Here is a 16,562-nt window from a genome sequence, read left to right as displayed (position 1 = left end):
AAGGGAAGATGGCCCATGATGCCAAAGAGACCCATAGAAACAACAAAACAGGAAATGCAAGTGGAGAAGGAGAAGCCGTAGAGAACTAGAGGACATTAGAAATAACCGACAAGTCCCTGTGCAAACAGCAGGAACATGAATGTGCTATTGGAGCGCATGAACTCCAAGTCCAGTATGATAGATCAAATCTGAGGAACACAGAGAAAAATGATGGAAAAAATATTTAGACTTTTAGGAATCTGTGGCACACTGTAAAAAACAAAAACAAAAACAAAACAAAACAAAACAAAAAAAAAACAACCCAACATATGCATGGTAAGTCCCTCACACAAGACCAGCCAGGTAGCTCAATGGGCAAAGACTTTGCCACCAAGCCTGATGATTTGAGTTTGGTCAGACCGGAGTTCTATATTGTCTTAGTGTTATGTTGCTGTGAAGAGATACCATGACCAAGGCAGCTCTGATAAGGGAAAGAGCATTTAGTTGGGGCTGGCTTACACTATCATCATGGTGGGAAGCACGGTGGTGTGCTGGAGAGTTCTACATCAGGATCCACAGGCAGCAGGAAGAAGAGTGAGCCACTGGGCCTGGCTGTGGCACTTGAAACCCCAAAGCCCATCCCCAGTGATGCATTTCCTCCAACAAGGCCACGCTTCCTAATCCCTGTCAAGTATTACCACTCTCTAAGGACTAAGCATTCAAATACAGGAGCTTATGGGGTCATTACCATACACAGTGGAAGGAGTTCTGACATGCTGTCTTCTGACATCCACACATGCACGGTGACCCACATGGGCTCACACATACAAGTAAATATGTGTAAAAAATATAAAATGTATATAAATCTCATACAGTGTGGAAATACATATTAAGTCAAGGACAATATTTGAAGGTCAGATGCTTGGTGAAATCAAGGCAAAAAATTAGGGAGTTGAAGTGATAACCTAACTCAAATTAAAATACAGAGGTGGATCCTCGCAGCTTATCATTGGACGGAGCACAGGGTCCCCAATGAAGGAGCTAGAGAAAGGACCTAAGCAGCTGAAGGGGTTTGCAGCCCCATAGGAGGAATAACAATATGAACTAACCAGTATCCCCAGAGCTCCCAGGGACTAAATCACCAACCTAAGAGTACACATGGTAGGACTCATAGCTGTATATGTAGCAGAGGATGGCCTTGTTGGTCATCAATGGGAGGAGAGGCCCTTGGTCCTGTGAAGGCTCTATGCCCCAGTGTAGGGGAATGCCAGGGTCAGGAAGCAGGTGTGAGTGGGTTGATGAGCAGGGGGAGGGGAGAGAGGATAGGGGGTTTTCGGAGAGGAAACAAGGAAAGGGGATAAAATTTGAAAAATGTTGATAAAGTACATATCTAATTAAAAAAAAAGATCCAGTGCCTATATATATCATCACTAAACTACATAAGAGCAACAGTAAGTTTTTATAGGAAGTTGGGCACAGTTATACACACCTTTCCAGCCCTCAGGAAGTAGAGGCAGGAGGATCAGGAATTCAGTCAAGGTCATCCTCAAATACATAGTGAGTTTGGAGCTCTTGCGGGCTGCATGAGACACTGCCTCTAAAGCCAAAAATAGAATAAAATCCCACCATAGAAAGATATAAATGTCATGTATGGGAATGCAATTGGAACAGTCACAGAGCTCTCATCAGTAACCATGCAAGGCAGTCGGACAGCCACCTTAGATACGAAAACCATATTGTGGATCCAGAATTCTGTACCCAGCAAAAACACCTTTTCATAGAAGCACGTAAAAAACATTTTCATGTAAAAGCATGTCACATCTCAGGAACCATAAAGACACTCTTTCGTGCTAAAGGATGATAGCAAATAGAAATTTGATCTTATTAGACTCAAAACTATACTATGGTCTGATAGAACTTAAGATCACTCAACACAAAGGACATTTAGGGAAGGGCCATGAGATGTACAAAGCTAAAAGTTTCTATAATTTATGAACACTACAAAGACATGAAAGCTTTTTAAGTATATTCTAATTGCAACAACTACCACCATCAACAAAACCCAAAGAGATATAATGGCATACCAATACCAAATGTTAACTGTGTGGTGGTTTGAATAAGCATGGCCCTCTAGGTTCATGGATTTGAACCCTTGGTCTTCAGTTATGGCCTTGTCAGAGGAAGTATGTCTCTGAGAGATGAAAGGTTCGCACCCTCATAGACTCACACCATTTCCAGTGGCTCTCTCTGGCTCATGCCTGCTGTTTGAAGAAGTGAGCGCAAAGCTTCCTGCTCCTCATCTTGTCTCTTCGCTGTCATGGTCTCATCCTTCTGGAACTTCGAGCCAGAATAAAACCTTTTCTCCTTATGTCACCTTGGTCATGGTATTTTATCATAGCCACAGAGAAGTAACTATACAGTGTTTAATACAGAGGACCAACTTGGGAGTGAGATAAATGTCTTAACTCTGATTATTTCTCCTGTAAGTATACATGCTACTCCTTATTGTACTGGTTGCATTGTATCACTGTGCCCCACCCGCAACAGAAACAAAGAAGGACTTCTTTTTGAACATGGTTTTAAAGCACTCAGTCTCTCACTGGCAAGGAAGGCACAGAAAAGCAGTTGTCATCATGGCAGAGGCTCATACAGACAGGATGCTGGCATTTTGGCTGTCTGCTTTAGAGAGGAAGGAAGGTTCTGCGGGTAGGGGAAGAGTGGAGAGGTTCAGTAGAGATCAGGTGCTTTGTCCTCTTTAGAGGCTGCAGCCAGGAATCCACTAGCCCAGTGGATATGGCCAGTCATTCTTCAGATTGGCTGACTTTGGCATGTATGTGACAGAGTCTTGGACTCCATCAGGTCTCAGTTCTTCCATTCAGGGATGGATTGGATTTCGGGGGGGGTGGTCAGAGAGATTGTAGAAATATAATAAATAAGGATAATATGATTACAGATTCTGAGGAATTCTTACTTCCTTATAATCATCCATTGTGAATATTTAACTACCCCATCTCCAGAAAGCAGGCTCCTGTTGACTTCATATTGCTTCCTGTTATGAAATATTGTTATCATAGATGGGTTCCTGAGACATCAGATGAACGGATCTCTTGGGAGGTGGCTTTTCAAACTGTGGGTCATGATAGTCATGAAAGCCAGGTTAGCAGATGGTGGCAACAGCATCCTCATTAGAAACAAAGGAGGTCTAGGAGCATGGGAAGCTCCAGGCTTCAGCCGGATCTGCATGGATCTATCCACGAAGCTTGTCCATCCCAGGTCCGTGCGTGCTCAGTGGGAGGCCACCAATGGGATGCTGTAGGCATTAGGGAATGAGTACTGGCTTACCTGGAGACCTCACAGATGTTACCATGGAAAAACCAGAGTCTAGAATGTCAGACGCTTCGACTGAAGTTGTTGACTCCAACAGTTGCTTGCCAAGAGGATGGATGTGTGATCTGAGCGTCTGGGCACCGTCTCAATTTGAGACAGGTTCCTGAGAGTGAAGAAAAACCATGGGCTCAAAATAGAAGTCGAAAGAGAGGAGCTTGTAGGCTCGAAAGAAACAGCAGTACACTACTCTACCCTGGGAAAGCCTCAATGAAGCTTCAGGGTAAGGAATCCAAGTGGCAGTGTGAATCCTACAGTGAGGGTGTGAAAAACTGGAAAACGTCAGTGTGTGTCACACATAGCAAGAGCAAGGGCTATTTTGTTGAGCCAGTTTCACGTTTACAGGAGTATGCTGAGCTCCTGTATGGAGTGAGGTACAGGGTGTTTCTTACCCTGCACTCAGGCACAGGCTATTTCTAATTGTGGTCAGAAGACATTGATTTGGGGGTGCAGCTGAGCACATTGTTTTTCTGGGTGAATCTGCATTGGTGATCTTTCAGAGTTCCCGTCCTCACTGGCATAAGCGATAAGAGATTTCTTGACTGTTGCCCACCTATTTGGGTCTCAGTGGTGTCCTCCAGGCGGTGCTCATTTTAAAACTCAGATTTTCTCTTTCTCATTAACGTAAGGATTCCAGCTGTTCACCTTTGGCTGGCAATCTAGATTACAGATATGTAGTCCCAGTTTGTGCCTTGTTTTTCCCACTTATGGTGTCTTCTGATGAACAGAAATTCTTGGCTTTAATATCATTGGAATTCATTTTTTCTTTATGGGTTTGCATAGTTTTAAAAAATATGTTAAATGTTTTGTTTTGTTTTTGTTTGTTTGTTTGTTTGTTTTTTACAAAGGCACAGGGAATTCTTACATAATGTATTATTATAGTTTTGGCCTTTCCAATGAGAACATATTTGTGTGTGAGATGCAAGAAATCAAATCTCTCTTTGTCTCCCTCCCCCTCTCCCCCTCCCTCTCTCAGAAACTCAGCACAGTTTAAATGAGCCATCTGCTCATTCCTCACTGCTTGAATGTCCACTGTTTTATAGAGTTTACTGGTGTGCGCCTGTGTGTGTGTGTGTGTGTGTGTGTGTGTGTGTGTGTGTGTGTGCATGTGTGTATGTGGACGCACGCATGTAAGTTTGTATTGCTAGGACTTGAACCTGGACCTGGTGCATGCTCGGCAAATGCTACTACCGAGCTATACCCCAGCCTCTCATGCTTCCTTTTTCCAGCTTTTTTTTTTTTTTTTTTCTGGTTCTTCTATGTGGAGTAGGAAAGAAGGTACACGTTCCTTAAATTTTCATGTGCATATTTATTGTATATGTGCACATATGCACTCAAGCATACCATTATATGTGTGGAGGTCTGAGAACAGCTTGTGGGACTTAGTTCTCTCCTACCATGTGGGTCCTGGAGTTTGAATCTAGTTGTCAGGCTTGCTGGTGAGTGCCTTGGCCTGCTGAGCCATCTTGAAGCCCAGAATTATCAGTGTACAAAGTTCTTACATCTACCCTATTCATACTGTTTTACCAGCTATATTGCTTGGGTCATCATCCTCATTTCTGCCTACCTCCTTGATTTGTACTGAGAATGGCAATTGAAAATAAAATCCATTGTTACTTTGTTGTCTTTTCCCTATAATTTTGTGTTTTGTAACAGTGACCGACAGTTTATTTAGAGCATAGTTCCTCACAATCTCTGTTGTCAAGGCTTTGAGAATTACAACTTTTTCTTGTCACATGTAATGTTTTTGATATCATAACCTCAACATTAGCTGTCTTAGTTTAATTTACCCTTCTACTTGGCCTAGACCTCCGGAGTCACTGTGGTTTAGGTGTTTGTTATATACAACCTATGTATGAGTCTACTTTTTGAGCCAAGCTGAAAACCTCCCCTTTTAAAGTGTGATGTTGGCCCTTCACATGCATTGATACAGTTAGTATATTTAAGTACAACTCAATCATGTTATTTCATGTTGTAATCATTTTACTTTGTGTTTTGCCGTGTTTCTCCACACGTTTTCCATTATGGTTGAGATTGTAATTTCTGATGTAAGAAAGGCTTCTGTTTGGGAGTGCTAAGGTTGTCTCGGTGGTTGAGAGCACGGACTGCTCTGGAGTTCCAGAGGACCTGGATTTGATTTCTAGCACCTGAGCCTCCCAACTGTATGTAACTCTAGTCCTAGGGGATCTGTCACCTTGTCTTGGCCCTCTTAGGCACCAGGCATATAGGAGGTGGACATGCATATATGCAGGCAAAACACCCATACACATAAAATTAAATTATATTTGAAAGCTTTCTTCAGGTTCTGTTGTAGTGGATTGCCTTAGTGCTTAACCCTTTCACTGCCTCTGTTCTTTATCTTCCCACTTATGGTTTTATCCCCTTGTTTGTTAAGGCCCTCCCTCCCTCCTTCCCTTCCTCTTTTATGATCAAATCTTGCTTTGTCACCCTGGCTGGCGTCAAACTCATGTTCCTCTTGTCTCCTTATTCTCAGTGTTAGAGGTACCTGTATATATAGCCATGTCTTGCTTTTGTTTGCTGATTTCTAATATTTCACCAATTATTAGTCTAATTATTGAATTCTACCTATCACCTATATGATAATAAATGAACGTATTCTACCTTCTTCCTGCACCTGTATTGATGCACTCTGAGGACTGCTACCTAGTCAAAACATACCGTGGATGCATGACTCAGGGACCCTCACCATGATGTCCTGACGTATGCATTTGAATACACTAAGTGCTTACAGTGCAGCCTTTTGCTTTGAGTTTTAAAAAGTTCATTTTCAGAGGCGCACCTGAAGGCCTCGTGAGGATGGCACGAGTTGGGCCTTGCGTGCATGGTGCATGTCGTGTTTGCTGGTTGTTAGCTTTATGGAGATTCTATTTTTATTTTTATTTTTATTTTATTTTTTCAAGACAGGGTTTCTCTGTGCAGTCCTGACTGTCTTGGAACTCACTCTGTAGACCAGACTGGCCTCGGAGATTCTATTTTTTGTTTTAAGATTTATTTATGTGTATCGGTGATTTGCCTGCATGTGTGTGTGTGTACCATGTGCATCTCCAGTGCCCAAAGGAAGTCAGAGAAGAGGGCATTCAGTGCCATAGAACTGGAGTTATGGATGTTGTGTGAGCCATGATGTGGGTTCTGGGAATCAATGCCAGGGCCTTCTCAAGAGCAACAAGGGCTCTGAACCACTGAGCCATCACCCCAGCCCCCGTAGCTTACGTCTTGGAGGACCATGGCAGGCGCCTTCTTGCCTCCTCTTTTCTTCATCTTCTGGTCCAGTATCTCTCTACATTCCTGTGAAGAGTGGCTTCTGGGTGCTGTCCTTACTACCTTATTCTCAGACAGCAGTCTAGGTCTTTTGTTCTTGTAAGTTACTTGGCTCCTCTGACCTTTGGCCTAGATGCCCTAGGGGATTATTTTCCCATTTCTAATGATGTTAATTGGATTAAGATTTGACTTTATATCTAAGCAGTCTAAAAGCTCTAACTAGGCTATGTTTATTTCTTTTTTTTCTTAATCTTTTTAAAAATTAGATATTGTCTTTATTTACATTTCAAATGTAATTCCCTTTCCCGGTCCCTCCCTGATATCCCCCTCTTCCACCCCCCCTCCCTCTGCTTCCATGAGGTGCTCCCCCACCCATTCACCCACTCACACCTCCACAGCCTGGCATTCCCCTACACTGGGGCATCATCGAGCCTTCACAGGGCCTCTCCTTCCATTGATGCTCAACAAAGCCATTCTCTGCTACATATGTGGCTGGAACCATAAGTCCCTTCATGTGTACTCTTTGGTTGGTGGTTTAGTCCTTGGGAGCTTGGGGGGCGGGCGTCTGGTTGGTTGATTTCAACTTGTGCAGTCAAGTTTTGTTTAATTTGAGGACCATTCTCTGTGTTGTCAGTATAACCTGGAAGAAACTGCAAGTAATCCTTTTTAATGTCAATAAACATGCCAGACCTTCATTTTTGTTATATATATATATATATATATATATATATATATATATATATTACTTTAAAGATTTATTTTATATTTAATTGTAGTATAGTGTTCACAGGAGCCCCCTGGAGTTGGTTATAGGCAGTTCTAAGTCTGTATACAAGGATGCTGGTGCCCAAATTCTGGTCTGGTAGAAGAGAGGCACACACTTTAAACTCCCAAGCCACCTCTTTAGTCCCCAGTTCAACATCTTCTTGCTATCTGTTAATTTCTTGTTTATGTTCTTGGCTGTTTTTCTTCTTTTACCTCGCTCTACAAAATTTTCATCTGTGTCTCTTCTTCCTTTGCCAATCAATGATTACTTTGACTTTCATTTTTGATATGTTACCTTTTTCTATAATTTATTTGCTCATTTTAGTTGGCTTTTATTCACTTCTTCCTATGTGCAAGGTTTCTTCTGCCAAGCCATGGCCCCAGCACCAGAACACTTCAGATCTTGAGTGAATCCTGTGTTAGAGCTCTCTCCTGTTTCTTGAGGTGTGGGGGCTCTGCACTGAGTTCTTTGGTGTAAACGCTTTGGTTCTTATTTTCTGTTGCTGTTGTTTTTTTCCCTCAGTAGGTTTGCATAGTTGCACATTTTCTTTAACTGTTCTATAGCACATGTCCTATAACACATACATCGGTATCAGTCTTAACAACAAGAACCACAACAAATTATTACAAATATTGCTTAGGTACGATATTTTAGTGGCTTATGAGTTCATATTGCTGAGTGGATGGATCTCCAGGTGCCTCGCCTGGCTCGTTTAGGAAGCCACTTTTAGCTGCTGGGTTGGTTGGTGACTGCCCTGTTGGAATGGCCCCTTGGTTCCTTTGACCGGGCAGTCATTTGTGCTAAGGATGGCATCCGAAGAAGGTATCATTGGAAACCGGAGCGTGTGTAATGCCTCAGCCCAGATTTCCCAGAGTGTCTTCCATTGTGTCCTGGCAAAGGAAATCATGGTATTAGCCCTGATTCTAAGGTAGTAGAAATCAAGACCTTGGCCACATAATGAAGGGTCACGTGTAGATGAGAAGAACCCTTGTGAATAATGTCAGGCAGAAAACCCCTGGTTCAATTCAAATTCCTGGTACATATGAAAGAGATTTGTCAGACATTACATGCTATTTTTGTGGGTGTGCTAAAGAGTCTGGGGTCCTATATCTCTATATAGCACACCGTTTTTTCCTGGAAAATTGAACCTACTAAGTAAGATCTAGCTTTAATTTTTTATTTCATCACTAACTCTCTAAAAGGAACTCATGTGACAATTCCAGTCCCCATGGTACCAGCTCAGTCCCCCACCCCTGCACATGGTCCAGCTCAGGCCCTGTACATGGTCCAGCTCAGGCCCTGTACATGGTCCAGCTCAGGCCCTGTACATGGTCCAGCTCAGGCCCTGTACATGGTCAAGTTCTGTGCTCAGAGCTTCTAGGGATCAACAGTCCCTAGAAGTGTTGTCCTTGGGAAGGAGTTTTCTTCCTTACTGGGTTTTTATTTTGATTTATTTTCCAGACAAGTCTTTCCTAGTAGCCCAGATTGGCCTTTCACTCATGGTCCTCCTGCCTCAGCCTCTCTGGGATTGCAGTTCTGTCGTACCATGTTGGCTCAGTTTTAGTTAATTCTTAAACAGGGCTGATGGTCCCACAGGGCTAGAGTCTGTGCTGGCAGAGTGAAGGCATTGAGGCAGCCAACTGCAACAGTGGCTGAGAGCTCATGTTCTGATTCACACGGAGGAGGCAGAGGAGGGCACACTGGGAATGCTGTCTTTTGAAACCTCCAAGCCCACCCCCCAGTGACACATCCCTTTCCACAAGGCCACACCTTCTCCAAGAAGGCCACACCTCCTAATCCTCCCCAAACAGTTCCACCAGCTAGGGACTAAGCATTCAAACATATGAGCCTATGGAGACCATCCTCCTTCAAACTACCACCCCTACACCTTGCTTTCTTTATATTCTCTTCCATGTCGACTTCTCCAGTCCCCCCACAAAGGCTTGGGCTGGGAACTTGGTTATATCTTTCCTGGAAGTTGCTATTTATTTTTCTGTGTTCAGGATATGAGGTCTGCAGCCACTTTGTCTTCAATTTCTGCATCTCATACAGACTATTCCATTCATCCTTCAGTGTTTGCTGTAGAGGTTCAACTGTTGGTGATCACTACTCTCTTGGCTCTCTGGGCATCCACCCTTTTGATGACTAATCATTTACATCTTCTTGCCCTCCAAGTTGAACTTCTAAGTAACTTTCTCATATTTTATCACACACCCCTTTTCAAGCTGAAACTGCCATTTTTTACAGGGATGCTTTTCTTTTTGGAGGTCTCCAGCTTATCCAGGGGGGTCAGTTCTCCCACTTCTATTGCATTTCTGAGGAAAATACTGCCTCAGGGATCCCTGCCCATCTTATGAGTTTCCTTATTGCTCATGGGTCTCATTTTAACTCACTGTTTTTTCTTTAGAATGTTCCCAATCTCCTTTACCCTCTCCGTACCTGTGGTGGTTTGAATATGCTTGGCCCAGGGAGTGGCACTATTAGGAGGTATGACCTTGTTGGAGTAGGTATGGCCTTGTTGGAAGTGTGTCACTGTGCTGGTGGCAATGAGATCTACCTCCTAGCTTCCTGGGAGACAGTCTTCTCCTAGCGACCTTCAGATGAAGATGTAGAACTCTCAGCTACTCTGGCACCATGCCTGCCTGGATGCTGCCATGCTTGCATCTTGATGATAATGGACTGAACCTCTGAACCTGTAAGCCAGCCCCAATTAAATGCTGTCCTTATAAGAGCTGCCTTGGTCATGGTGTCTCTTCCCAGCAGTAAAACTAACTAAGACAGTACCTTTTCATTAAACTCTCTTTAACGCTTTGAAGGTTTGATGGTGGTCATGTATCAGGCCCAGGACTCACTTCCATGGGCTATTTTACACTGTAATCATCTTCCATGTTATGGGGCCATCACTAACCTGATCAGAAAGGAACATTAAAAAGAGCATAAAGAATTAACTACAAGTGCAGAAACATAAGAAATAAGTTGTAGATAGACTGAGTATTATGTAACTATTACCTGTGACATGCAGCAGACCAGGATAGGGGCTGAGTCAGAAACCTTTGTACCAGATTTTTTTGCCTCTGAGGACACAGCTGCCAGGCTGATTTGATTTTGCACACTGTGGTCTGATCTGGAAACAACAGCGGGCTTTCTTTAATACATTCATTTCTTGTCTCAGCGGATGAGGCTGATGACAAGCCCAAAAGCTTGTCATCTATTTATAGCTTGATTGTGGCGTGTGCGGTTCCAGCTCACAGTGCAACATGATTTTCAGGCCCTCTGAATCCTCTCCCCAGCTCCCCAGAGCCCCGTCTGTGGATTTTAGCCATTTTGCTGAGTGATCTCTAAGCTGCCAGCTTCTGATGCAAAGACTTAAGTGCCCATCCTCTGGTTTCCCCAGAAGACTGACTCAGCTTGTCCCCTGCCCTTGACTCCCACTTTTCTCCATTATAGACATAGTTTGCCATTTGAGAGGTGTGTCCATAACCTAGGCCTGCCCATTTCCCGCAGATCAGGATGGTTATTCTTCTGTTAAGACAGAGAAGAACTGAAATGACTAGGCCAGTTCACAGTTGTATGACCCAAGAGGGAAGTACACATCTCTTATAGGATGGCTCTAATAGTTGGGGGTCATTGAATCTCCACATGGGAAAACTAGATGAATGCCTTGGTTGGGCAGTTGGGGATGAGGTGTTACATTTGTTTGTTTGTTTGTTTGTTTAGTGTGTGTGTGTCTCTGTGCACGCATGCACACACACATATGTACAGGGCACTGCATACTTGGGGAGCTCAAAGGACAACTTTCAAGAGTCAGTTCTCTCCTTCCACCATCTGAGACCCAGGGATGAGATTTCAGACATCAGGTTAGGCAGTGTATACTTCACCCTCTGAGTCATCTTGCAGGTTTGGTCTGGGATGGGGGTGTTTAATAGGAATCTGTTTTCCCCTATAGGCCTTTGGGATGATTCTGATGGTTAGCAAAACACCCTTTCTGTTAGTAGGTTAACAACCATGGGGTCTGAAAACTTTAATGCTCAAGAATTCAATAATTGGTTTTGGCATAGGAAATCCCACGCCCAACTCAAAGGAAAAAAATCAAAATAAATTGAGATAAAAATAATAAAATACAGTGTGACTAAAGTACCAATTAGCGGAAAACAGACTTAAGAATATCAATGGCAGGCAGGCACAGTGACACATACCGTTAGTCCCAGCACTCAGGAGGCATAGGCAGGCATGTGCATGAGTTCAAAGCTAACCTTGACTACATAGTTCCAGGACAGCCAAGGCTACATAGTGAGATCCTGAAACTGTCTTAAAAACAAACAACAGGTGAATAACAACAAAACAAAACAAAACAACAACAACAACAACAACAACAACAAAAACTCCCAAATCCTCACAAAATGAATGCTATCACCAAGAAGCATGAAAAAGTACATAATCTTTCTGAGCAAAGCTATGCAAGCTTTCTAAAATAGGCACCTGCTTCCTCCAACTAGCTACACTGAGAGATGAGTCACTGGCTGCATCGCCAGGGTGCTTGTTTGCCCTCAGGGGACTCTGCTTAGGTGGAACTCTTTGTGCTTCCTTTGGCCTTCCTGAATGTGTGCTTTTTTTCCTAATCCTTATGGTTGGGTCTTCTCCATGATGTGAGCTTTTCTCCTCTCTCTGAGGGAGGAAGGGAAGGAGACAGGGATGTATATGCAGGAGTCCTGGAGCTTGCTGTGCTGAGGAAGCCAGAGGGAAGGGAGAAAGAAGGGAGAGGCAGGCGTGGGCTGAGTGGAGGTGGCTTTGCTTTTACTTGACTGCTCAGGGCCTGTGGGCCTGGTGCCCTCCTTCAGCAAATGAGTCCTCTAGTCGCCCACATTTGGAAGTCAGCAATGCTCATGCCTCCTCCCCGAGGGCTGAGATGACAAGCGTATGTCACATCCCACTAGTTCCTACCTACCCTTTATTCATAAGTGAGCCTCTTGTTCTCCAGAATATGAGGGGAGAAATTGGCTAAGTGTGTTCAATAGACTTGTTTTTCTAAAGTTCCGTCACCAATGCAATGGTGTATATTGGCACTGTTTTTTGGGGAGGAGCACGTGGATCCATTCTGGGAAAGAGTGAAATGTGTGGTACACAAAGAGCTTCTGAAAAGCCACAGAAGTGGGGTTCACCTGCTCTCTGTCCTGTCAGGCTATGTTCAGGTAACCTCTGACAGCCATGGCTACCTGCTCTGTGGTGGGTCTGGAGCTAGATGGGATGAAAAAAGCAGTATAGAGGGAGCCTATCTGTTTTTTCTATTAAATTATTTATTCACTTTACATCCCAATTGCAGCCCCTACCCTTCCAGTCCCCTCCCTCGACATACATACCCTCCCCCACCTGCCCCACCCTTCCTCCTCTGAGAAGGGGAGGTCCCCCTGGGGAGGGAACCTATCTTGCCTGTGAACGTGAGTCCCTTGAGTCATGTTCCATTCATGCCTGGTCTCCATCAGAGCTCTAGAGTGCTGGCTTCTCTCTTCCTCACTGGCCAGTGTATTCAGAAGGTCCCGAGAATGCTCCATTCTGCCTAAATGCTACTTTCAGCGTTTTGGGGGTTAAATTATTCAGAACAAACTAGCCTTGGCTGAAACGTGTCTCCCTCTGCTATCTCTTGCTATTCAGAGAAAAAAAAAATCAGAGAACAGTGGAGGAAAGGTAAGGGAGGACAATGAGCTAAAATATTCTCACCCCATGAAAATGATGGTGCTGACTGCAAACCAACTGTGCAGTGCTAATTTCACAAAATATCGTCCAGATTTTGCCCATTTAAGAAATTCTCACCACTGAGGAGCCCATTTGCCAAGTTGTGTGTGTGTGTGTGGGGGGGGGGGGTTCCTGCTGATCTCATTTCCATGGCCTTTGGTGAAGCTGAGAGAGGAGGAGCAGGGTGTGGTGCATGTGTGTGTGCGTGCGTGCGTGCGTGCGTGTGTGTGCGTGTGTGTGTGTGTGTGTATATATGTGTGTGTGTGTGTGCGCGTGTGTGCGTGCGTGTGTGTGTGCGTGCGTGCGTGCGTGTGTGTGTGTACATGTCTTTATATGTTTAGTAAGTTATCATTTTCACTGGGGCTACTCATTCAGTATAACATGGTCTGAGTTTTTCCCACTCTCCTAATTCCATGGCCTACATTAAGCTGCAGTCCAGATAAAGGCGGGAGATGGAGACTTGTTTATTGTAACTGACAGCATCAGGCTAAATCAACACAGAGAAAGCAAACAGTGCTGAGTGCTTTTCTGACTGCTGAAGCTGATCTCCCAAATGCAGGGAAAGCAGAGCTCAGGCAGGAGAGGTGAGTCTCCAGCTGGAAGCAACAGAAAGCAACCACCTGATCTATAGCATTAGCGCTGAGGATCTCTAGGTAAGACTTTTGTGTGCTTATTCCCTAAGGTTAAAGGAGAAAACTTACTCCCTGTGGCCCTTTCTTTTGGGTGACAAAAAGAAGTACTTAAATCTTCTCTACAGTTCCAAATCTCAGAGACTGATAGTCTTGGAGCCAAATACAGCCTCTTTCAATTTTAAGTAAGTTGGCCTTGAAGCATTTATATGTGATTTTTCTCAAACAAATTTTGGGAACTTTTAAAAATAATGTTAACTTTATTTTTATTATTACTATCATCATCATTATTATTACTTCTATGAGAGTTTTGCCTGTGTGCACTGTGTGTGTGTGTGTGTGTGTGTGTGTGTATGTTGCTTGTGGAGAGCAGAAGAGTCTATCAGATTCCTTGGACCTCTTAGACTCAAAAATTGGATGTAACCATGGATTTAGCTTTTGAATGCTATATATTTCAAAAGTCATTTTTCTGTCCCCAGCTGTAGAATCAAAAACACTTGCACTGTGAATCATGTGATCTACAAGAAGCACAGAGAGCATCCATCACTTTGAAGAGTCATGTTAATTCCTCAAGAAAAGATAAATCCAAGTGTGAGAATTTTCATCCAGGACAACACAACTTTAAAAAATTATTTCTTTCATGTGTATTTATGTCCCCAAGTGTATGAATGTGTGCCATGTGCCTCCAGGAACCCTGGAGGTCAGAACAGGGCATTGGATCCCCTGGAACTGGGGTTACATGTAGTCGTGAGTCATGTGGGTGCTGGGACCTGAACCCAGTTCCTCTGCAGGAACAGTAAATGCTCTTAACTGCTGAGACATCTCTCCATCCCCAGATAACAGTTTTGAAATGACTGACTTTAAAGATGGCTCCTACGTTAGAGGACACAGCCAAGGTGCTGTGTCTCTACCTGCCCCAGGACAGAGTCTACCACTGTTCTGTCACTGTCCTTGGCACCTCTAGTATAAGCGGGGTTAATCTGTGCATGTGGCTGCTCTAATGGTTTCTAGCTAGGAGAGCAAAGGAGAGACCTCTGAATTGAGACTCCTGTATCCCATCTTCATAGCTTACTGCCTGTCCTTCCAGAGGGATCTGCTCACCTCTGCTTCCAGCAGACAGTTTGATTATGTGCCCTTGGATTTTAATGTGAGTAGGTGTGAAACTGTGTACACACCAATAGTGCACACTCCAGCAAAATTTTTTTTTAAAAGATCACAGTCACTGTCTTCAAACACACCAGAAGAGGGCACCAGACCCCATTGCAGATGGTTGTGAGCCACCATGTGGTTGCTGGGAATTGAACTTGGGAGTTCTGGAAGAGCAGTCAGTGCACTTAACCGCTGACCCATCAAGCCCTGCTCCAGCAAATTTTAATGGTGGATAGAAATTGAAGTCGTATCTAATACATCTGTTGGTTCTGCAGCCTATAATGGATTCAATTAATCAGAGATGGGAAACAGATGAAACCAATTTGTATCAGTGCTGAACACCCAGACTGTTTTCTTGCCAAACAATGCAACACTGTAACTATATTTGTAGTAGGTATCATAATCCACTTAGGAGTCCAACATTTCGACATTGCAACATGACCCTGTCATCTACAAACATGTTGAACTGTCTTTACAGATATCCTGGGACACATGTAGCCTATGGGCCATAGGTTGGACATATCTGATAATTATTCTTGAGGAAGCATACAGGATCTTGTACAAATACTACACAATATTATACCAGGGGTTTGAGTTCTTGTGGATCTTGCTCTCTGCAGGCATTCAGGGGCCAGTCCTCTGAAGAGAGAAGGGCAACTGCCCATGCTTTATAGATGCATGCTGTGGGAACCTGTCTCACCTTCCTGTCTCAGCCTCCTGGGTACTGGGACTACAAATTTGGGTCCCATGACTGGCATTTATTCTTTCTTCATTAATGGTGATACTATAGGGGCTGGAGAAATGGCTCAGCGATTCAGAGCACTCGTTGCTTTATCAGAGGACCTGGCCTCAATTCCCAGCATCCACATGGTTGCTCACAAACATCTATCACTCCAGTTTCAGGGGATCTGACCTTTTCCCACCTCTTTTGACCTCTGCAGGTACCAGGCACTTACACGTGCACATACATACATGCAGGCAAAACATCATACACATAAAACTAATGTAAAATTTAAAGGATTACATTAAAATATTTTTCAATCTATCCAACAGTTTTAAAACATTTGTATTTAAAGAGAAACAAGGTTCTCCTTATATACTGCTGGTGGGAATGTTAACAGATACAGGTACTATGGAAATTAGCATGGAGGTTCCTCAAAAAAAAAAAAAAAGAACAAAGAAAATTATCGTATAATACAGCTACACCACTCTTGGGTCTATGTCTGAATCATTCCGACTCAACACACCACAGAGATACTTGCATCCATGTCCATGTTCACTGCTCCAGTAGTCACAATAAAGAGGAAATGGAGCCAGCTTAGATGTCCATCAACAGATGATTGGTAGAGAAAACGTGACACACACACACACACACACACACACACACAGAATTTTATTCAGCTATGAGAATGAAATAATGATATCTACAAGAAAATGCAAGGAAATCATTATGATACACAAAACAAGCCAGGCTCAGGAAAATACCATGTTTCCTCTCATATGCAGAATCTAATCTAGACTTGAGTTTCTCTCTCTCCCCCGCCCCCATGTGTGTGTGTGTGTGTGTGTAGCTTGTGAAAGCAGAAAAGGAATCATGAGACAGGACAATGGTATGTGGGAAGAGGGATGGGGAAGATAACATAATA

General features: G+C 43.6%; 1 long non-coding RNA gene across 4 annotated transcripts; it reads left to right on the top strand.

The window, feature by feature from the left end:
• The first annotated feature begins 3,361 nt into the window (after positions 1-3,361).
• Positions 3,362-14,414, top strand: LOC108168164. Of its 4 annotated transcripts, none has more exons than XR_001781273.2 (3): positions 3,362-3,586; positions 13,698-13,791; positions 14,247-14,414. It is a non-coding gene; the product is annotated as an uncharacterized LOC108168164 (long non-coding RNA). The 4 variants fall into 4 exon arrangements; XR_001781276.1 differs by lacking the exon at positions 13,698-13,791 and adding an exon at positions 13,821-13,952 and having other exon boundaries at positions 3,429-3,586; XR_001781275.2 differs by having other exon boundaries at positions 3,504-3,586; positions 13,567-13,791.
• Positions 14,415-16,562: the final 2,148 nt, after the last annotated feature.

The sequence above is a fragment of the Mus musculus genome, chromosome 14 (assembly GCF_000001635.26).
Source record: "Mus musculus strain C57BL/6J chromosome 14, GRCm38.p6 C57BL/6J".
Taxonomy (NCBI): Eukaryota; Metazoa; Chordata; class Mammalia; order Rodentia; family Muridae; genus Mus; species Mus musculus.
This window is presented reverse-complemented; position numbering and strand designations above follow the sequence as displayed.